A 24,154-nucleotide genomic window follows, 5' to 3' on the forward strand; every position below is an offset into this window, starting at 1 on the left:
TGGCTAGTTGAAAGAAGACAGAGGGTGGTGGTTGATGGCAAATGTTCAGAATGGAGTTCAGTTACGAGTGGCGTACCACAAGGATCTGTTCTGGGGCCGTTGCTGTTTGTCATTTTTATAAATGACCTAGAAGAGGGCACAGAAGGTTGGGTGAGTAAATTTGCAGACGACACTAAAGTCGGTGGAGTTGTAGACAGTGTGGAAGGATGTTGCAGGTTACAGAAGGACATAGATAAGCTGCAGAGCTGGGCTGAGAGGTGGCAAATGGAGTTTAATGTAGAGAAGTGTGAGGTGATTCACTTTGGAAAGAATAACAGGAATGCGGACTATTTGGCTAATGGTAAAATTCTTGGCAGTGTGGATGAGCAGAGGGATCTCGATGTCCATGTACATAGATCCCTGAAAGTTGCCACCCAGGTTGATAGGGTTGTGAAGAAGGCCTATGGTGTGTTGGCCTTTATTGGTAGAGGGATTGAGTTCCGGAGCCATGAGGTCATGGTGCAGTTGTACAAAACTCTAGTACGGCCGCATTTGGAGTATTGCGTACAGTTCTGGTCGCCTCATTATAGGAAGGACGTGGAAGCTTTGGAACGGGTGCAGAGGAGATTTACCAGGATGTTGCCTGGTATGGAGGGAAAATCTTATGAGGAAAGGCTGATGGACTTGAGGTTGTTTTCTTTAGAGAGAAGAAGGTTAAGAGGTGACTTGATAGAGGCATACAAAATGATCAGAGGGTTAGATAGGGTGGACAGTGAGAGCCTTCTCCCGCGGATGGAGGTGGCTAGCACGAGGGGACATAGCCTTAAATTGAGGGGTAATAGATATAGGACAGAGGTCAGAGGTAGGTTTTTTACGCAAAGAGTGGTGAGGCCGTGGAATGCCCTACCTGCAACAGTAGTGCACTCGCCAACATTGAGGGCATTTAAAAGTTTATTGGATAAGCATATGGATGATAATGGCATAGTGTAGGTTAGATGGCCTTTAGTTTTTGACTTCCCATGTTGGTGCAACATCGTGGGCCGAAGGGCCTGTACTGCGCTGTATCGTTCTATGTTCTATGTTCTGTGTATCTACCCTATTAAAGCCCTCTGTGAGATCACCCCTCAGTCTTTATTTTTCTTTAGAGAAGAGATTATGTTGTGATGGGTGTTACTGTGAGGATCTTTTTGATGCCCTCTTTGGTGCCTCTGCATCTTTTTGAAAACATGGCAACAAGAACTGGACACAGTTTTCCAAGTGTAGTGTAACCAAGGTTAATACAGGTTCAGCATTAACTTCTCTACTTTTCAATTCTATCCCCCTTGAAGTAGCTCCGAGTCCTTGCTTTGCTTATATCAACCTGTGTCACAACATTTAATGATCAGTGTATTTGTACTCCCAAATCCTTTTACTGCTTTACCCCATTTAGATTCTTATTTTCAAAGTAATATGTGGCCTCCCTACTTGTCTCAACAAAACGTAATACCTCACACTAATCTATGTTGATATTCTTCTCGAGGCTTACAGAATGATGAGCATCAGGACCCTCGACCATTTAACAAAATCCCTGACCAGAAGTGCAACGGAGTATGTCGTAGAGGTCATAGAATCCCTACCGTGCAGAAGGAGGCCATTCGGCCCATCGTATCTGCACCGACCTGCTTGAAAGAGCACCCTAACTAGGCCCACTCCCCTGCCCTATCCACCTAACCTCACCTAACCTGGACACCCCTGGACACAAAGGGGAATTTAAACATGGCCAATCCACCAAATCTGCACATACTTAGGCTGTGTGAGGAATCCGGAGCTCCCGTAGGAAACCCACGCAGACACGGGGAGAATGGGCAAACTCCACACAGTCACCCAAGGCTGGAATTGAACCCGGGTTTCAGGTGCAGTGAGGCAACAGTGCTAACCACTACATCAGTGTGTCACCCCTCATTAGAATGCAAGAATTTATAAAATGGCAGGAATATTAGGTTGTTTGGCCCTTTGATCCTACTCCCCTCAATAAGATCAAGGCTGATCCAATTGTGGCCTGAACACCACTTTGCTGTATATTTATATCGCTTGTAAATAAAACCTTGTTCTTATTTTTACTTGGTGTGGACTCACTGTATCCTTATTAAACTGGCGACGAGAAGTAAACTGGTTTGCTGTCAATACTACAACCTACTCAGGTGAGTCACCTCCCTGAATTTCTGGACCAGGTTTGGATTTATTTGATTCGCCATGCCTCTGTTTGGGTGGTTAGATGCATTTGACGCCGGCGTTGAAGACTGGAACTGAACGAATGCGTTATTTCCTCCGGGAAAACAATATCATGGAGAACGAGCGCCAAATGGTAATACTGGTCATGGCGTGTGGACCGTATATGTTTAGAGTAATCCGAAGTCCCAAGTGCCTGATGACACTGAATATCCGAACATTTGGCCAGCTTGTAACACTTGTGGCAAAACAACTTAACCCAACTCTGTCGATAAGCGTTCAAAAATATCAATTCAATATGGCGGAGAGCTCCACTGGTGAGTCTGTCACCGAGTTTGTACCTCGGCTGCGGAAGATAGCTGAATTTTGTGGGTATGGTACTGTTTTGTCTGATATGCTCAGCGATCACTTGGTCTGAGGTATAACTAATATAGAAACTCAGAAAAATCTTTAGGGTGAAGTGTCCCTAACATTTCAACAGGCGCTGCAAATTTCCCTATCCCAGGAAAACATGTAATGTGGCATCAAAGAGATACAAGGGATGGTGTTGAATGGTGTCACCCCTCGTGCGGTATTCCCACAAACCACACCAACTGCCACAACAACTCTGGCATCTGGGTGAAAAGCCGGCCACTGAGACGTGAGATGTCCCGGACTCATCTGAAGCCGATTCCAGCCCATGTGCTACGTCTGCATGCCGGTCTAGGCATACCCACCGGCAACAGGGCGGTCAGCGCTCCAGGCACCCCGGTCCGTGTCCTTATTAAACTTGAGGCAGCAATTTCCATAAGCAGCAAGAGGCAAGCTCATTAGCCGCAGGGTTTTCCATTACTTGAACATGGCTGTGAAAGTTCTGCTGGAGGCAGAGGATAGAGGTTCTGTTTGGAATAGTGCAACAAGAGCTGCTTGAATGCATTAGTATGATCTGGCAGCCAGTGCAAATTCTATCATCCCAAATATGGCTACTCAATGTTGGCAAGAAGCTTAATTCATTTACCAGATCAGGCAGAGTCAGAGAGCCAGCCACACCTTCCAAGAATGTACTGTACATACAATAAGTTCTACCTTTTACAGTGCTAAAGCCTTTAAACGGAATGCTATTAATGCTTTTGAGGTACATTGTAGGCTTTACACATCCAACCATCAACTTTAAATGTTCCTTCATTCATATTCTTGGATTCTCACACCTCACAAAAAGCACTGCTTGCTCTGTAACTGCTTGCTGCATGTGAATGCCTACAGGCTATATTCTGCAAGCTGTGTGCCATGGCCATAAAACATTATGACATAAAATGGGGCAGGGTTAAAAATATATAAATTTTCCTCCTTTTCTGATCTGGGCTGCCCGAGTTACACCATGAAAATGAAAGGTCCTGTTTGGAAACTGCAGACAGTGACCTAGTTATCACTTATTTCCTAATAGAAAACAGGAAAAAGTGCTGTACAGAGCCCTTTAGCAATAATATTGGTATTCCAGCAGAGGAAAGGTATTTCTTTAATTTCGAGGGGCCAGGGGGAGCAGGAGTGGACCTCTGTGCCCCTCAACAGAAAACAGAGCAGTTATACTTTCAGCTCTCAACCCTCTCCCAAGAACAGTGATCCCCTCCTAACCTTTTTAAGGCCCCAAATCATCATTGAATCATAAAATCCCTACAGTGCAGAAGGAGGTCTTTTAGCCCATCGAGTCATCACTGACTCTCCGAAAGGGCTCTCCACCCAGTTCCACTCCCCCATCCACCCTGCACAACAACTGTAACCCCATAACCTAAACTGCACACCAAGGGACAATTTAGTACGGCCAATCCACCTAACCTGCACATGTTTAGACTGTGGGAGGTAACTGGAGCACCTGGAGGAAACCCACGCAGACACGGGGAGAACGAGCAAACTCCACACAGATTGTCACCCAAGGCCAGAATCGAACCCGGGTCCCTGGCGCTGTGAGGCAGCAGTGCTAACAACTGTCCCACTGTGCTACCCCAGAGTCTCACCAGGACATCTGATGTTGTGATGCCCAAGACTTCATGAGCCGCCCAGGGCAATTGCTTTCCACATCCAAGCTTCTGAGTCATGCACTAGTCAGATCCTGCTGTCAAAATGGACTAGGCTGCACAAAAACTGCCGAGGAGGAAAGTTTGCCTCAATGTGCCTTTCTCAGCATCCCAGATGTACAATCTTAACACGGTCTGAATGCCACCTCTGGGAATGCCGCATTAGTTAGGTGGAGCTTATGGGCAAGTGATACAACCGCATGCCCATTATAAACATAATCCTGGTACTATCGATGTTAATGGAATAAAAATGCAATGTATAGCCTACATCACAATGATGCTGATAGAAGTTAGCAACAATACAAACAAATAAAAAATAACCTTGATGTGAATAGCCAAGTATCTAGGAATCACATTATCTTGTTGTAGAGGCTGATGCTTCAAATCTTCAAGGGATGCTTTAGTAGGTAACAGTTGCTGATCTTGAATGGCGCAACACGGAGTAATATTTTATATTGCCTGGTATCCGAAAATATAAAGCATTTTGATTACTACTCATTTAACGCTTTAGTCGCCTCAAATTATTAACACAGTTAAAAAACACTGTTTTTTCTTTCAACCAGGAGACAAAACAGTTAAATGCTATTGAAAGAGAAAAGGGATTTGGAGAACATATATGGCAGTGGGAGTGTACAAAGTGATTAATGATCCACCATGAGGACGCCTGAGCCTCGGCACACTTGCTAAACTTCAGGCACACGTGTCGAATGGGTTTATTGAAGATGACTGGAAGGCATGGCATTCAAGAGGGACATACCTCACTGAAGGACTATTTATTTTTCTCATCAATGTTTCAAAATTGACCTACTTCCTTGGCTAAAATGTCTTCTCTTTAAATAACTTGCGTCTTCAGCCTTGACAATTTTCTTTTCTTTGTTCTCGGAGTGTGGGTGTTGCTGGGTAGGCCAGCATTTATTGCCCAAATTTTCAGAATTAGGGTTTAAGTCATCATTTGTTTCCTGTCAAAATGTTACTAGCTAATGCTTTGTGCGTTATTACTCCCTCAGCCTCCAGCCACCTTTTTAAAAATGGTGATGAGTGGCAATGGACACCCTGGCACCAGCCACTGTCTGATATTCTGCCTCAGTATTATAATGTTCATGTGCAAGCCCTGGCATTTGTCGTCATCAAGCTATTTGACTAGAACATGCATCACAACCAAGCATGACTCTCTCCCCACCAAATGCACATATGTAAATGGTTTGGCTGCAGACAGCAATCAGCTGAGGAGGTCAAACCAATTGCAGTCCGTATCTCAGCCGAGATCAGCTATTCAGAAATAGAACCACAGTTGTCTTTATCCAATGTGTTCAAAACCTTGCCATCAACTAAATAAAACAATTTAGGCCTTGGTTGCCGATATAATTCTTACTGCATTGCTTTATCCTGTTTGAATATCGTGGGTCTGGTCAGCACTTTTGCACTTTAATTTCACTGGTGGATAGATCCTAAATCAGAGCACTAAGGGCTATTAGCAAACAGACCTTTAGATATTTGCAAATTGGCCTGATCAATCATACCAAATGTATAGCCCACATTTTGAAGCCAGTGACAAAACAGAGGCACTCGCTGCTGACCTTGAATTGAGCTGCCATAATAATCCATGATCTCCATGGCATGAACTACTCCTTTAGATTTATTTAAATCTGGTCTCCAGGCATGCAGCAGCAGTGATGTCAGCAAGCAGGTTAAGCAGCCAATCATATTGAAGTATTTCCATAGACAGCAAACAAGTTGTTTACTTTTAAATTTGGATTAAGATAGGAGCATTGGATTAAGGTAGAAGCTAAAATAAAGATAACCACATTTAAAAAATATATGTAACATATAATACATTTTAAAAAAATTGTGGATTTTTTTCAAATAATTAAGAAATTTGATATTCTACAAATATAAAGTTGGTTTTTCAGAATCATTGAATACGTTTAGCAGTCATTGAACCTAATACACTGTTAAAAATCCATTCACATTTCACTCAAAAAGGCATAACTTTTTCCAGGGTTTTACAGTGAGACAAGTAGCCAAGAATGAAAGTTCCCGTGAGTTCATAGATTTCCCTTTGAGGTCAGTCCTGGGAGACATTAACAGCATTCCCTTAGTAGAAGTGTAGAATCCCTGACAGCAACTTCTGCATTTCTGGGTTATTTTGCACATGTGCGGATTCTCAAAGTTGGTGTCAGTTTCAGTCTTGTAATGACGACTAATATAAAAAGTTCCATTCTCATTATTACGGCAAAATGCAGACTGTTACATTAACCTGTAAAATTCGCAAGGCATGGAAGACTAGCTGGGTATTCCGGGTTGGTGTGGCATTGTTTGCTTGCACTGGGACATCAGAGGAATATAATTTTACCTAAAATATTTCAAAGGAAATTAAGGGGAAAAAAATATATGCCTCGCCATGCAAAATCAATCTTTAAATAAAGCAAGGAATAATACAGCAGAATTATCTCATCCATATATCTGGGTACAATGGATCACTCGAACGCAGCTGATGGAAGAACATTGGACTGGAAGATCCTGAGCCCACAAAGGTCATCGAGGTTTCTATCCAATTAAATTAAGGGCTGCCATGTTGTTATACATGAAGATCTTGAGCGGCAGTGGGTAGTGTCCCTGCCTCTGAGCCAAAAGCTCTAGGTTCAAATCCCACCCCAAGTCTTGATGGCCAAGGAAGATGTGTTCATAACAGGTTGAGTGTGTCAACCTGCCAATCCTTCCAAACATGCCAATGGCTGGCGGTAAGAGCAGGATAGACTCCTGGTCAGCCACACTTGATGTGGATTGGCGCCCTTCAAGCTATATGCCCCTGGCAACAGACTAGTGACTGGAGACAAAAGTCTCCAGACAAAAGTCTGCCTTCATAGAATTGTCATCATAGAATTTACAGTGCAGAAGGAGGCCATTCGGCCCATCGAGTCTGCACCGGCTCTTGGAAAGAGCACCCTACCCAAGGTCAACACCTCCACCCTATCCCCATAACCCAGTGACCCCACCCAACACTAAGGGCAATTTTGGAAACTAAGGGCAATTTAGCCTTGCCAATCCACCTAACCTGCACATCTTTGGACTGTGGGAGGAAAACGGAGCACCCGGAGGAAACCCACGCACACATGGGGAGGATGTGCAGACTCCGCACAGACAGTGACCCAAGCCGGAATCGAACCTGGGACCCTGTAGCTGTGAAGCAATTGTGCTATCCACAATGCTACCGTGCTAAGTGGGTGATGGGATTTGGAATGGAATGTTGTTATACAATCCTCCCTACCCAACAACTTTGGTCAATGCAATGCAGCTAGGCACTCCAATGAATGAGGGTCAAGGGGTGCACAGGAGTAAGAAAAATTTGTTCCAGTCTTCAAATATTTCAAAAGGACTTCACTGTAAAACAATTTGGTAACAGTTGAGGTCATGAACGGTGTTATATAAGTTCTTTCTTCCTTGCATCTTTTGCCTCATAGTCAGATGACAATCACAGATCGCAACACAGATGTCCATCAAGTGCTCAGCAATCTTCAAATGTGTGAAGTTTATGCTCCTACCATCTTCATAATCACATTGGTCTATCTCAACCATACCTCCCTCAGATCAAACAACAAGCAAGCTACAATCGCTATCTTGCTTACCACCTTTGTGATCGTACAACATTTTTATGAGTTTTATTTAGGTGCACTGAGCAATAAACTTTAGTTGTGCAAGGACTGTAAAAGAGGGCCCCTTGTTGCACACATATCATTTGACAGCATCAGTGCAGTGTTGAGTTGTGAATAGTGCACCTCATGCCCCAGGAGTTTTAAAACTCAACAGATTCTTTGAACAGTTTTTCTTCAACAATAGGCTTAACAGAGAAAACGTTGACATTTAAGAACTATGTAAACAGATTACGATAGGGAATGGAAGAAGACAAGTTTGAAGTATGTGGGATTGAAGTGTATCCCCACTATTTGTGTAACCAAGGTTGTTATTTGGGTTGGTGTAAATATGAAACACTGTATCAGTGACAATTATCAGCCAAACAACTGGTTAATAGCATCAGCGGTACTTGATACAGTACAAGTACTGACAGTGCTTCTTTGCCTGGACCTCTGCAGTGAGCGGAGTGCAAGGAGTTTGCACCCTTCCAGGGATCTACTCTCAGGCCATTGACAGTGCATAAAATGAACAGCCAATCTGCTCCTGTCAGTTTGCAGCCTGACAGGTTAGATTAAAATAATCTGCACCGACAACATTCAACAGCAACATGTGAACTTGCTGGAAAGAAGGACATGATTTTGCCAGTCAAATACAAATACAAGGCTCCGCTCGTGCACCAGTAGATCTCGGGCTGGATTCTCTGATTTTGAAGCCGTATCCGGAGGAATTGTCTAGTTTTACAATGAAAAAGTCAGCGTCGTCCCCGCACTGATGGTCCGCCTGGTGGGGGGGGGGGGGGGGGGGGGGGGCTAGCTGCCACGCCACGTAAAACTCCCAGCGTTCCCGACATGAACAGCCGGTGAATTGCTGGGTTCGTGACTGCGCATGAGCATGGCGAGGGCCTGCAGCGGCCGCACCGTACAACATAGCGCCGGCTGTGCGCGGTCTCGATGACGCCGATTTGGAGGGGGCGGAGCATGTGAAAAACGGCGCCAACCCCAATTCGGTCACAAACAGGGATTCTCCGACCGATCGCCGAATACGAGTTTGGCATCGGGCAATGGAGAAACCCGCCGCCTATCTCTCTTCTATGAGACATTACTGCCCCTCAACAATCATATGGCAGGAAACTGCTGACTGGCACAGTTTACTGCATTTCTTGGGAAATGCTCGCCACACACGTTCCTCAGGTGACTGCTCTACTGTGCAAGGCAGCAGGCAAATTCCAAGCTTAGCTGCTGGGAGGCAAAGGTACCTATGCTCAAAGTGGGATCTGACCTCTTCAGAAAGCCCAATACTACTTCTACTGAGTGTTCAAAAAGAACTCACAGCAGCACACAATTGTGAGGCAAGGATTCGTCAAAACAAATACTTTGGCCTTCTAAATCATTGAGGGTAACTTAACGCCCAAGAACAGGTGGTTTTTAGGGTAGGTGAAAATTTTCCGGCTCACCAGGGAACCCTGCCAGTGGAGAATCCAGCTGTCTATGTTTACAGTATTATTATTTGGAGATTGTGGAGTTTACACGTTCTCTCTGTGTTTGAGTGGGTTGCCTCGGGTGCTCTAGTTTCCTCCCACAGTCCTAAAATGTGCAGATTAGGCGGATTGACCCTGCAAATTGCACATAAGTGTCCAAAGGTTAGGTGGGGTTACAGGGATAAGGCGGGTAAGTGGGCCTAGTTAGGGTGCTCTTACAGAGGGTCGGTGCAGACTCCATGAGCTGAATGGCTTCCTTCTGCACTCGAGGGATTCTATTATTCCATGATAATTTTTTTTTAAATTTGCAGTATCCAATTTATTTTTTTCCAATTAAGGGGCAATTTAGCGTGGCCAATCCACCTACACTGCACATCTTTTGGGTTGTGGGGGCAAAACCCAGGCAAACACGGGCAGAATGTGCAAACACCACACGGACAGTGACCCAAAGCCGTGATGGAACCTGGGACCTCGGTGCCGAGAGGCAACCATGCTAACCATTTGTGCCACTGTGCTGCCGGATTCTATGATCATTTTAGCAACTCTGCCTGGGCATTCAGTTATTTTCAGAATCTTTCTATCTTGGTCACTGGCTGCTCCTTGGGTTCTTTAAGTTCATTTGTTAGATCTTCAATCTGTTCCACAGAATTCTATTTTTCTGCTTTCAAAGTCTGGATTTTCTGTTCCATATTGTGTACTCTTGTCCTTCATGTTGCTCAGATTGAACCCGAGTTCAAGATCCTCATCAGTTTTGGTTGTTTATTCTGCTTCCAAACAATTGTTCTGATTCATCAGCAATTTCTTCTATGCTTCATCGCATTTTGCAAAACGCTTACTAGAGACTTTGGATGCTTGAAGTTCAGCAGGTTTTGATCGAAGATCCATTTTTCTTGAACTTCAAACACAAATTCAACACTTAAATGTTTCAAGTCTTCTTTCAAGTGTTCTGGGTGGGATTCTCTGATCCTGAGGCTAAGTGTTGACGCCATCGTAAACGCCGTCGCATTTCATGATGGCGTCAACATGCCCTCAGGAGCATCGATTCTGACCGCTACAGGGGCCAGCACGGCACTGGAGCGACCCACACCACTCCAGCAGTCAATCTCGGCGTCAGATGGGCCCTGCGGGTCTGTGCATGTTTAGTGGGACAGGCGCCAATGCGCGAATGTGCAGTGGGACCGGCGCCAATGCGCGCATGTGCAGGGGCTCCTTTCTCCGCGCTGGCCCCGATGCAACATGGCGTAGGGCTACAGGGGCCAGCGCGGAACAAAAGAGGCCCCCAGCGCGAGAGGCCAGCTCGCCGATCGGATGGCCCCAAACGCGGGCCAGGCCACAGCGGAGGCCCCGCCCAGGCTCAGACCACCTTCGCCCCCACCAGGCCGCCCCCAGATGCATGCACACCGAGGTCCCGCCGGGTAAGAGCAGGTGTGAACAGCGTCAGCAGGACTCAGGTTTTTTTGCGTGGCCGCTCGGCCCATCCCAGGCGTAGAATTGCCGGGGGGGGGGGGGGGAGCGCATAGAGCAGCCCCTGCAAGCGCCATGCCGACCGCGCCTGCGCTAAAGCTGCTGATTCTCCGCTCTCCGGAGTATCGGCGGACCTGTGTCGGGGCGGCGTTGCGCGATTCGCGCCCGTCCTGGCGATTCTCTGACCCGGCCTGGGCTGAGAGAATCCTGCCTTCTATGTCCTCTGAGCGACATTCTAGTGTTTTCATTAATTCTTGTCTTTCCCTGTCCAATGTATCTATTGTACCTGAAAGTTGATTCTCCACACTGATCACTTTGTCATTGACAGAATGTAATTTCTCTGTGCTTGTGTCCAAGCTTGCATTCTGTATTGTGCTTCTGCCAATTGTTTTTGAATCTCCTCATGCTCTTTTGTGAGAACTTTGACTTTCTATTGCCATTCTAGAGTTCTTGATTTTCATCTCTTCATGTCCCTCCTTGGAAATATAGGGCAAGATCTTCCGGCTCTTAACGTCAGTGGGATCTTCTGGTGTCATGATGGTGCACCTCCACTGCGTGTTTCCAAGCGTAATCAAAAGTAAAACCGATTGATAGCAGCAGGACCAGAAGATCCACGCTGGCAAATGGTGGGCTACGTCCTACCACCAAGAAACATGCCATGGGGAGGCTAGTGAATCCCATCCGTAACGTTTTGACAAGTACTTTTCTTCATTTTTGTAGTCTCTTTCTATCTCGGTGACAACTCAAAAAAAGTAATTGTTTGGATCGTGAACAGTTTGTTCATTGATGACTTTAGTATCTCATGAGTTTCCAAGGGTATATACTCAGCTTGAATCTTGAGTTTCAAATCTTCTAATTCCATTCTGATAAGAACATTTTCCAACCTGATTTCATCTTCCTTTTGCAGGATTTGTTTATTTTTGTTTCATCGGATGGCTGTCCTTCATTCATATTTCATCAAAGTTGGTGAAAGATTCATTAATACACTGCATTAGAATTACTTCATCAGCAGGTTCACCAAACCAGTCTCAAAAGGACTGGACTCCTGTAAAGTGTTCCTGTATTTTAAAAATCCTCTTTTCCAAGATGCCAAATTTTCTGGTCAGCTTGGCCCTTGGATGAATTCACTTTACCTACCTTCTCACGACAGCAGAAGGCTCCAAGAACAGTGGGTAAACTGGATTTTTGATCCATGGTTAAAAATTTTAATTTGTTTGTTCATCTTTCAGAATTTGCTGAACTTCAAGATGGCGCCGCCATTCATTTAAAGACAAGGGGTTCACTTCGGCGTGCTGGTCTTGGTGGGCTCCTGCTACAATGGCATTTGTGCTCAGCATGAAAACATTTTAAACAATGTTTGCTTGGATTGACTGACTACAGACTTCCTAGTTTCAGTGCTGTGCTTTTGGGTCATGAAAGCACCAAATTCTGGCTTCTGCAGGTCTTCAAAGGTGATTTTTGTTTCCTATTCAGAGCGAGCATGGTTACCACATGTTCACATACGAACACGGATGTCCGCTCCCTCCAACTAAGTTTTTAAACTGTAATTTCTGACCGTTGAATTAGTCAAAGTTTTCTCAGGACTTCTTTTATCATGGAATTTAAACGTTTTAGCTTACGCCTGTTAGGTCTGCTGACTCTGCACTCCGGAAATTGAAGTTGAACTTCCAAGAAATCCCATGGAGTCTTCTGCTGCAATGAGAAATTTAAAATCTGCCTTCAGCTTCCAAGCCTTCTTTAGCACTTTTCCTTGGTGATTTTCCTCTGGTGCATCTGCCCATCGAGCTTTTCTTCAGGGTAGAACATGCCTTCAAAACTTTCCTTCGCCTTGCAGGCTTTTAATTTTTCTCTGCATTTTAAAAAAGTTTTGGGTTTGTCTATCAGCAGCAACCACTTGGCAGGCCTTAATGAATTTTTTGTACTCTTAGATCAGTTAATTGTATGTCATTGTTAATTACGAGAACGATATACATATACACAGTAAAGGGTCCAGGATAGGAGCTATCTTCATGCTTGCCGTGCACATGGCTCTGTCTGACCCTTGACTGACTCCTACGTGTGGATCATGTGTTTTCTTACATAATTATGTGGGCAATAATTCACTCAATCCCACGTTAATCCTATCTATGTACTATACCAATCGTGTGTTAGCTTTTACAATTATGTTCCCCCTAAACCATAACCCAACCACCCCTATCCCAGGGATCTCTCCCGTCTTCCCTAATTGCTGTTCATTCCTTGACTTTGATCTTGTGTTAAAGGCTTTCCCACAGGACAGTGATCTGTCCTTTCCTAATCCTGCTCTTCCCCTTTGCTCCAAACAAGCATTGGCAAATAGGGTTAAGGAAAATCCCAAGGCTTTTTACATGTACATAAAAAACAAGAAGGTAGCGAGGGAAAGGATTGGCCCACTGAATGATAGGCAAGGGAATCTATGTGTGGAGCCAGAGGAAATGGGTGAGGTACTAAATGAATACTTTGCATCAGTCTTCACCAAAGAGAAGGAATTGGTGGATGTTCAGTCTGGAGAAGGGTGTGTAGATAGCCTGGGTCACATTGAGATCCAAGAAGACGAGGTGTTGGGTGTCTTGAAAAATCTTAAGGTAGATAAGTCCCCAGGGCCGGATGGGATCTACCCCAGAATACTGAAGGAGGCTAGAGAAGAAATTGCTGAGGCCTTGACAGAAATCTTTGGATCCGCACTGTCTTCAGGTGATATCCAGGAGGACTGGAGAACAACCAATGTTGTTCCTCTGTTTAAGAAGGGTAGCAAGGATAATCCAGGGAACTACAGGCCGGTGAGCCTTACATCAGTGGTAGGGAAATTACTGGAGAGAATTCTTCGAGACAGGATCTACTCCCATTTGGAAGCAAATGGACGTATTAGTGAGAGGCAGCATGGTTTTGTGAAGGGGAGGTCATGTCTCACTAACTTGATAGAGTTTTTCAAAGAGGTCACAAAGATGATTTATGCAGATAGGGCAAGGATGTTGTCTATCTGGACTTCAGTAAGGCCTTTGACAAGGTCCCTCATGGTAGACTGGTACAAAAGGTGAAGTCACACGGGATCAGGGGTGAGCTGGCAAGGTGGATACAGAACTGGCTAGGTCATAGAAGGCAGAGAGTAGCAACAGAAGGGTGCTTTTTGAATTGGAGGGCTGTGACTAGTGGTGTTCCACAAGGATCAGTGCTGGGACCTTTGCTGTTCGTAGTATATATAAATCATTTGGAGGAAAATATAACTGGTCTGATTCGTAAGTTTGCAAACGACACAAAGGTTGGTGGAATTGCGGATAGTGATGAGGACTGTCAGAGGATACAGCAGGATTTAGATCGTTTGGAGACTTCGGCGGAGAGATGGCTGATGGAGTTTTATCCGGTCAAATGTGAGATAATGCATTTTGGAAGATCTAATGCAGGTAGGGAATGTACAGTGAATGGTAGAACCCTCAAGAGTATTGAAAGTCAGAGAGATCTGACAACACAGGTGGAGAAGGTAGTCAAGAAGGCATACGGCATGTTTGCCTTCATTGGCGGGGCATTGAGTATCAGAATTGGCAAGTCATGTGCAGTTGTATAGAACCTTAGTTGGGCCACACTTGAAGTATAGTGTTCAATTCTGGTCGCCACACTACCAGAAGGATGTGGAGGCTTTAGAGAGGGCGCAGAAGAGATTTACCAGGATGTTGCCTGGTATGCAGGGCATTATCTATGAGGAGTGGTTCAATAAACTCGGTTTGTTCTCACTGGAATGACGGAGGTTGAGGGGCGACCGACCTGACAGAGGTCTACAAAATTATGAGGGGCATAGTCAGAGTGGTTAGTCAGAGGCTTTTCCCCAGGGTAGAGGGGTCAATTGCAAGTGCATGTGGCACTTTCTTCAAATAGAAAAACAAGAAGCAGAACTTTGTGAAGACACTTTACATCTTTCCTATTTTGTGTACAAGGAAATGCTACTGATGTGATATTGTGGGATAACAAATGATAATGCACTTATCTGAAAAGCCATTCTCTGCTGTTTTTGCAGAGTATAAACTCATAAAGCAAACATACCTTAATACATAGGTTTAAGGTGTAAGGGGCAAGGCTTAGAGGAGATGTACAAGGCAAGTTTTTTACACAGAGGGTAGTGGGTGCCTGGAACTCGCTGCCGGAGGAGGTGGTGGAAGCAGGGACGATGGTGACATTTAAGGAGCATCTTGACAAATACATGAATAGGATGGGAATAGAGGGATACGGACCCAGGAAGTGTTGAAGATTTTAGTTTAGACGGGCAGCATGGTCGGCACGGACTTGGATGGCCGAAGGGCCTGTTCCTGTGCTGTACTTTTCTTTGTTCTTTGTTCTAAGCTCCCAGCAGATATTGAGGCCAATTTGTCTGATAATTATTTTCAGGTTTGTATATTTCATTATTATGTTCTTACATAATTTATTTAAATTGAATGTAGCTATCTGTAGAATATTATCACTGAAAGGAGTAGATGGATATTAGCACAAGCAGTATATGTACAATGGGCACCGATCATGCATTTTTCCCTTAGGACCAGCATGTGGCACTTTCTTCAAACAGAAGAACAAGAAGCAGAACTTTGTAAAGACACTTTACATCTTTCCTATTTTGTGTACAAGGAAATGCTGCTGATGTGATGTTGTGGGGTAACAAATGATAATGCACTTATCTGAAAAGCTATTCTCTGCTGTTTTTGCAGAGTATAAACTCATAAGGTAAACACACCTCAACTAAAGTAGTGGACAGAGGGATCAACAAAAGTCATTGTAACCCTCTTCCTACTGTTTTTCTATTTCATGCTAACACCTCTGGTCCTTACTATGATCAACATTTCCTTATTCCTGCTGAACCACCACCTCCTTTCCCACTTTCCTCCAAAAACTTTGAATTCCTCATCTTTAAATATCACCATTCCCTAGTTCAAAACTGCTTCTGCCATCTTCTGAGGTTTCTGTTCCTGTGACTTGCTGTTCTTCTGCATTGTCCATCATTGGGCGGCACGGTAGCAAGTAGCACTGTTGCTTCACAGCTCCAGGGTCCCAGGTTCGATTCCCGACTTGGATCACTGTCTGTGTGGGTTCTGTGTCTGCGTTCTGTTCTCTGTTCTCTCTGTGTCTGCGTGGGTTTCCTCCGAGTGCTCCGGATTCGTCCCACGAGTCCGAAAGACGTGCTGTTAGGTAATTTGGACGTTCTGAATTCTCCCTCTGTGTACCTGAACAGGCGCTGGAATGTGGTGACTAGGGGCTTTTCAGAGTAACTTCATTGCAGTGTTAATGTAAGCCTACTTGTGACAATAAAGATTATTTTTGCTGTTGGCAAAAGTGCAAAACACTTGGCTTTAATCGCTGGGATTTTGTTGTTAAATCCCTCCACCTCTCCTCCTTTAACAACCTGTTGCTTCTCGGGGTGTAGCCTTAAGTGTGAGAGTGCAGCAAAGAACCTCACACCAGCAACAGGACCTTGCAATTCCAGACCTGTAAGTTGCCAAGAGAAGGCAAGGCTGGTCCTAACTGTAGTAGATATTAAGGCAGCACATTGCTTGGAAACAGGGGCAGTGTTTTCCTGAAAAAAGTGCTGAATGAGTTACTACCCTGTTTTTCTCTCTTGCCATGGCGGCCACAGTCTTCCTCCATATACAATGCTGGCCAGCAGGACCACTTGCTCCAATCTGGGGTAGGGCCATTTTAAACTTCATCGGGGTCCTGTGATGTATATTAGAGGTCATTTTTTCCATTCTGTCACACCACACACAATGGTCTGAAGCATCTCATTTGTAAAGTGAGCTTTCTTGGACTATGTCCCTTCCATGTACATTTGAATTTGCAGCCCACAGCTGGACTGATGCACTGATATTATATTGCATACCTGTTGATGGGGTTAATGGGTGATTCAACCTCATTAGCACATTATCTGATTGGCTGCTCAATTGGGTATTAGTTGTAATGCATCCAAAACCGCACAGTAAGTAAACTTAGGGACTGTTTGACGGCTAAAACACAAAGAAGAGAAAATTACCTCTCCTTTGACAAACATCAGACCACTGATAGTAAATTAAAGCTTCTGCAGCATATCAAGCTCAGGCCAGATGCAAAGCCAAGCTTCCTCTATCCTGTCCCAACAAATTGATTTAACCCCGACTGGTTTGAGCTGCAATTACATTGAAGACACTAAAAATAAAAGTTCCCTTCGGTTCAACAGACTGGGAAGCACTTTTTTTTGGAATCAGATTTTTGCCTGCTGCCAATAAAATCCAGCTACTTGTGAACCTATAGGTCAATTCTGATGACTGCACGCGGGTTTATGAGCATTCTTCCACCATCAAGGGAAGCAAATGCACATCTCCCCAACACCACTTGGGACACTTTGAGGTTAATCCGTCATTTGGTTGTCAGTGACTTGGAGCTAAACCATCATGTCTATCGACAAAACGTAGACCCCTAAAACTCATGAACCTGTTTCTCTCCCTGTACCACTTGAAAATAAAGTCTAGACCTACCACAAGCTCACTGGTTGTATTTAATTCCCCCTGAGCTGGAGAAGTTGTTAACTTTGAAACAATTATGTCCGTTGCTGTGATGCCAGCCTTATATTCAATAGATAGGTGATGGTGTAGTAGCATTGTCACTGGACTAGCGATCCAGACACCCAGGGTAATACTCTGGGGACCTGGGTTCGAATCCCACCATGGCAGATGGTGAAAGTTGAATTCAATAAAAATCTGGAATGAAAAGTCCAATGATGATCAGGAGATTATTGTCAATTGTCGTAAAAACACATCTGGTTCATTAATGTCCCCTTTAGGGAAGGAAATCTTCCACTCTTGCCTGGCCTACACGTGACTCCAAACCCACAGCAATGTGATTGACTCTTAAAAAGTGGCCTCTGAAATGGCCAAACAGGACTCCCAGTTCAAGGGCAATTAGGGATGTGCAATAAATGCTGCCCCAGCCAGCGATAGATGGTCACACCACCTGAACGAATATAAGAAAAGTTGGTTAGGTTCGTAAAATACTAATGTATTGCACAGAAAGCAAGCTTAAAGTCTGATCTGATTATCAATGATTTAAAATAAAACTAAACACCCAGTGTGGTGATTTCTGCTATTGTCAAACTCAGCGGTTTTTCACCATTTATACTAACATTTTTAGTGGCAGGCATTGGGTTAAAACAGTCTGAGCCCTTTAATAATTGTGGTTTATATTTAATTCCAAAAGCTACCTGAAATTTGTCAGTCATGAAAATGGAAAAGGTATTTCTGTTAAAAAACAAACTGAAACAATATTCCTTCCGATATTTAATTTGTGTGACATTTTTGTGCATGATAAATGACTTCATTAATGATTTGCTTTTATGAAACTAGTGCGTTGAGGGACATGATTTGTTGGCCTGAGAACACAGATCAAGGCGTTCTCTTGTTACTTGACCTCTGGTCTTTGGCAGGAGTGCCAATGTTTTCTGGCCTTAATTGTCCACCCAATGGCAGAAGGCCAGCTGAGTTAAGCTGCTGGTCAACAAACAATACGTGGCTCAAAACCTGGTCATCTGGGCTGGGAATTTGGGAGTTAACCCACCATGATTCATAAGCTTGCAACATTCTTGGAGCAGGCAGGTCATTCGCAGCCGCAGTCTGAGGAAAGCTGAACAACAATGTGATTAACAACTCCGCTAACCTCTTGTGCTTGCGACTGATTAGCATTGCATTTGTATTTTGGAAAAGGGGACATCATTTCCCCGTTATCCCTCTCTGTTCTCCTGTCTCCAGTAACATATTAGCTTTGGATCTGCTGGTTTTCATTATTCACTGTGCTCCAAGTGGTCACTGAAGCTTTTCCGGATGATTTTTCTAGTTAAATCATTTTCTGTCCTGTCACTGATGGATGGTAGCAAGTCCCTTACTCAGTGTATCACATATGAATTATTAAGATACACAAGTACCTCTGATATGTCATCTCACTCATTTGCATGACACATTGCTATTATCATAGATCAGCAGAGTGCACTTAGTCATTTTTTCCCTCTTTGATGGTTGCAGTAGTAAAGAATAAATGATAAATATCACCTTAAATGATACTGTGTCTCCTCTGTATTTTACATAATGATTAAACACCCTCCCAAAAATGAAATTTACACAGCCTGCCATTAAAGTATATTTAACGTTTTGTGTGGTGCTATAATTTTTTTTTTAAACTTACAGGACTTGATGGAAAGAGAAATATTGTGACCAACTTAAAGGCCACTAAAAAAAAATTGACCACAAACTCAGTCATCCATTTACAAATGCAACATTACAGGTGCTTTCTAATCTTTTAATGGTCCTTCTCAGCAATTGAACAAACCTTTAAAACTGTCCAACCGACAATTCCAAGAACAATCCACCACAGCAGGTAAGGTACGTCAGAGCTTGCTTTTGCCAAACTAATCATTTGAACAGGATGATGCCAACAAAGAAGAAGTGTTGGGGGACGGAAGGTGTTGGCTGGGGGTGGAGGGTTATTTTTGGAGCCTGCAAGAGTGGGAAATTTGGCATGCAGTGTGACTGTATTAAGTGGGAGCGGAATTGCGATTTTCCAATTGTGGCTTGAGATACGATTAAGGGTGGGATTCGCCGGTCATCCTATCCGCGTGTCTCTCGGCAGCTCGCCATTCACTGGTGGTGGGATTCTCTATTCCTGCCGCTTGTCAACGGAAATTCCCATTGAGGTCAGTCCACGCGGGCGGGGGGGGGGGGGCGGGCTGCTGCATGGTAGCACAGTGGTTAGCACAGTTGCTTCATATCTCCAGGGTCCAAGGTTCAATTCCCGACTTGGGTCATTGTCTGTGAGGAGTCTGCACGCTCTCCCTGTATCTGCATGGGTTTCCTCCGGGTGCACCGGTTTCCTCCCACAAGTCCCAAAAGACGTGCTGTTAGGCGAATTGGCCATTCTAAATTCTCCCTCTGTATACCCGAACAGGCGCCAGAATGTGGGAGCTGTTCATAGTAACTTCATTGCAGTGTTAATGTAAGCCTACTTGTGGCAATAAAGATTATTATTACAACCATTGTGCTGCCGTGCCGCTCCCTTTGCTAGAGCAGCAAAGACTAAGAGGTGACCTGGTCGAGGTGTACAAGATTCTGAGGGACAGAGACAAGGGGATAGGGAGCAGCTGTTCCCCTTAGTTGAAAGGTCAGTTATGAGGGGACACAAGTTCAAAGTAAGGGGAAGGAGGTTAAGGGGCGATTTGAGGGGAAACCTTTTGACCCAGCAGGTGGAGGATGGTAGAGGTGGGTAGCCTTGCATCTCTTAAAAAGTACCTGGATAAGCACTTGGCACATCATAACATTGAAGGCTATGGGGTCAAGTGCTGGCAAATGGAATTAGGTAGGCAGGCCAGGTCTTTCATGCCTAGGTGTAGACTCGACGGGCCGAAGAACCTCTTCTGCATTGAATTATTCTGTGAATCTGTGATTCTGAACGCTTCCTCCATCATGGAGTCACAGGTGTCGCCGCTGCAAGCCACTGGTACTTTAAATTTTAATTGGGGGGTAAATACGTTGGGAAATGAGAAAAATCAAGAAAGTAAATGCAGCTCACACTTCTGGCTCTGCAATTGAGAATGCGTGAACTCCAAAGGTTCTCTATTTGAGATGTTAAGCCTATTTTTTACATATATAATTTACAGTGCGGAAGGAGGCCATTCAGCCCATCGAGTCTGCACCGGCTCTTGGAAAGAGCACCCTACCCAAGCCCATACCTCCACCCTATCCCAATAACCCCACCCAACATTAAGGGCAATTTGGACCCTAAGGGCAATTTAGCATGGCCAATCCACCTAACCTGCACATCTTTGGACTGTGGGAGGAAACCGGAGCACCCGGAGGAAACCCACGCACACACGGGGAGGACGTGCAGACTCCACACAGACAGTGACCCAGCCGGGATTCGAACCTGGGACCCTGGAGCTGTGAAGCAATAGTGCTAACCATTGTACTACCGTGTCGCCCCAAGGCAGGCAATACCAATTCCAGGTAAATCAGTCCAGCGCATTAGTGGGCACTGCAGGCATTGCAAGAAGAGGAGGAAGAAGGCCCATGGATCCCCAGAGACAGGTACGTCTGGGGTCTTGGACAGGAGGTGGAAGTGGGGGGGGGGGGGGGGGGGATCTGGCAGATGATTGGGGGAGGGTTTCACTGGGGCTTTGAAGGAGGGATGGGTTTAAGGCATTGGCTGGGTAAGAGGAAAGGATGGGGTTCTTGTTATAGCCCACACGGGTCTAATGGGGTAGGGATGATTAACTACCCCATGGATCTTGCAGAATACAAGCTCCCCTAATAAGAGGACGGGGACCCTTAACAAATCTCGGCTTTGTATAAATAAATGGCGCAATGGTGGATGTTCTGAGAAAGTGATAAAATTCTGCATAAATGCAGGTGTTTGTTTTTAAGTAGTTTTGTTTTAATCTTTACAATCATAATTGAAATGTTGAATAATACACCAGCTAAAAGCCCGAACTTGGTGAAAAAGAATAACACGAGCATTTGTAAAGGTCTGTATTCAGGATATTGATTTGTAATGTGCGGTGAAGTCTATCCTTAGCTGAGACAATAAATGGCACAGCAGGTTTCTGGATAGATTATTAGATAAAGCAATAATAATCCGCATTCATATAGCACCTTTAACTGAGAACAATGTGCCAAAGCACTTCATAGAAACATATCAGGCAAAAATATATGCCAAGCCAAAAGAAGGAAGAATTTGGGTGCAAACGTGGTCGAAGAGATGAGTTTTAAAGTTATAACAATGTACAATTAAATGAAAACTTCAATTGAATAGTAGGCATTTGATTGTTACATTCAAGAAGCTTTATAACAAAATCTGCAACTTAAGTTAATCGTTAATTATGTTTTACGTTATGATTAACTTAAATACTTAGATTGTCGGTGTCTCATGGATCCAGGTTGAATCAATCAAACTAAGCACTGTGGTGTGACCCGCTTGAAGCAAAGCAGTGACCAGAAGAAGGATTTATAACTGTTTTTGGACCAGCATTCAAAACACCAAATCAGCCCAAACATTTGGCAAGATAATTGGCAAGAAGAAGCATCTCCTTGCAGCGGTGTTACAAGATTTAACACGACAAATTTCATACAGCACAAACAGGATTGATTACTGAGCTGTATTTTCTGAGAACTATCATTCTGAAATCGGTGCCGTGCTAATCTTTAGAGTTTGCAGATTATTTGACATGAAATTTAGCACCGGTGGTGAATTAGCATTCCGTGACCGTGCTGTTTATGACCAACTGGCTCATTCACTTGCCGAGGCAGCTTACTCTGACTTAGCAAAATATAATTTTCACCAAAAGGAGCACGAGGACAAGGTGTCTCTTACCCGCATTACCAAAGATGTAGAACAGGAAAGTAGAAAAGTTCAAAATGTCCACTTTAGTTCTGATTTGTTCTGGATGTCTTACTTCATTCCCATCTGTTCAATTTGTATGGGCAATTATTTTTTTAAAACCTGTTGTGGGGGGCGGGTGGGTGTGACACGGAGATGTTTCAATATTGTTAGAAGGGAACAAAAGGCAAGTTGCTCGGGGCACCGTAATCACGCTACAAACAATAAGAACTCTGTACGTCACATAAATGATAATGCAACTGTGAGTATCGGTTATTAACTCTACATTCTGCGCTACCCAATAGTCATGGAAGGCTTTAAATAAACAGTGCATGCTCAGTTTCCAGGGTCACCCGGGAGCGGGCCTTTGTCAATGAGGAAAATGCAGCCAGAGGACCCCCATCTCCCATGTAACCCACCCACCCTGGACGTATAAGTTGCTTTTTTCCCCTAAATTCCAGAAACAGACCCCCAGGAAGATCCTCCACCATGGCCAACACTGCAACCCCCCGATCCCCTCTCCCCATCCCTTAATCACCCCCCCACCCCCCCCGCAACAAGCCTGCAAATGAGTTACCGTGACAACTGTAGGACACAGGTTGTAAAGAAATGTGGAAATGAAATTTGTGACCCGTACAATGAGCTTCTCATATTGCGTGTATGCGGTAGGGTAATACACAGGCAGAGATTTGTTTTCATTCTTAACACATGAATGTTTTTAATCTGTGGTTAAAATTGCAACAGCAGCTGGTTGCTGAGAAAACTGGATGTGTAAACCCAACACCCAGAACAGTGTGCAATGATTCTGTGCGCTTTCTTGTCTTTTATACCTTTGAGGTTGCTGTTGTTGCAAACTAATGCCTGTGACCTCTGACCCAGGATCGTCCAGTGCGTGACACACTGCAACATTATGGTGCTCAGTGTTCCATAGAGGCCGGTCAGTGGGACAACCACTGCCAAAGATTCTTAATAACGTAATCTTGAGGGACTTATAAAACAATTCTAATTATACCTTAAAAAAGTGATTTATAAACGATACTTCCAATTCCAATCCACTTCCATAGTCAGGTCTGTCCTGTATCTTGGTTGCCCCTCTTTATTAAACCATGTGCCAATCTGAGGATGAATCCTTCTTACTTTTTTTTCCTTTCGTTAGCATTGCTGATATTTAACTCAGGGAAGATTTAAGGACATGTTGCTTTAAGGGTATATTGTGGAAATGTGCGGAGAGAGAAAATTAGATTAATGAGCAAATGCTTCAATGTAGGTCACTCAGGATTAGGATTTTATGCTGTTTATTGTTGATATTCTGCTGATTGGGAAATCTTGGATATGTTTTATGAGTGGCTGGAAAACTCCCAGCTTTTGAAAGCATCCTGAAACCTGGGCCAAGTAAGTGTGGGAATCTGTGGATGGGAAACATCTACATTTTTGCTACTCAGTGTATCGTATTCCAAAAGATACAGAATGAGTCCTTAAATTAATGGTTTTCTGATACAGCTGCTTCTCAATTAAAAATGGCACGGACGACGCACAATGGAATTTTTGGCGCCACAGCTTAAAGCAGAAGATGAGGGTGATTTATTCTGTACCAACTCAACGTTGATCATTTGAACAGTATGTTTTGAGAAAGATAAAACAGCTTGACAAATGGATCTCTCGAAGCCCGCACTTCTGTGCTATTGACTCAAAACGAGTTTAAAGAATCTTATTTTACTAAATAACTAACTAAAAGGCGCAGCCTGAGAAAGTCGTGGAAGTAGCTTCAATAGTAAATTTGGAAAAGAAACTGGATATTAAATTGAAGAGGGAAATTTTTCAGGGTTACGGGAGCAAGAGCTTATGAATGGGTACAGACATGACAGACCGAATAGTATCTTGTGCTGTATTATATAAGCTTTACAGTTAGTGGTAATAGAGCCATAGAATTCCTACAGCGCAGAAGGAGGCCATTTGG

The sequence above is a fragment of the Scyliorhinus canicula genome, chromosome 12, assembly GCF_902713615.1.
Source record: "Scyliorhinus canicula chromosome 12, sScyCan1.1, whole genome shotgun sequence".
Lineage (NCBI taxonomy): Eukaryota > Metazoa > Chordata > Chondrichthyes > Carcharhiniformes > Scyliorhinidae > Scyliorhinus > Scyliorhinus canicula.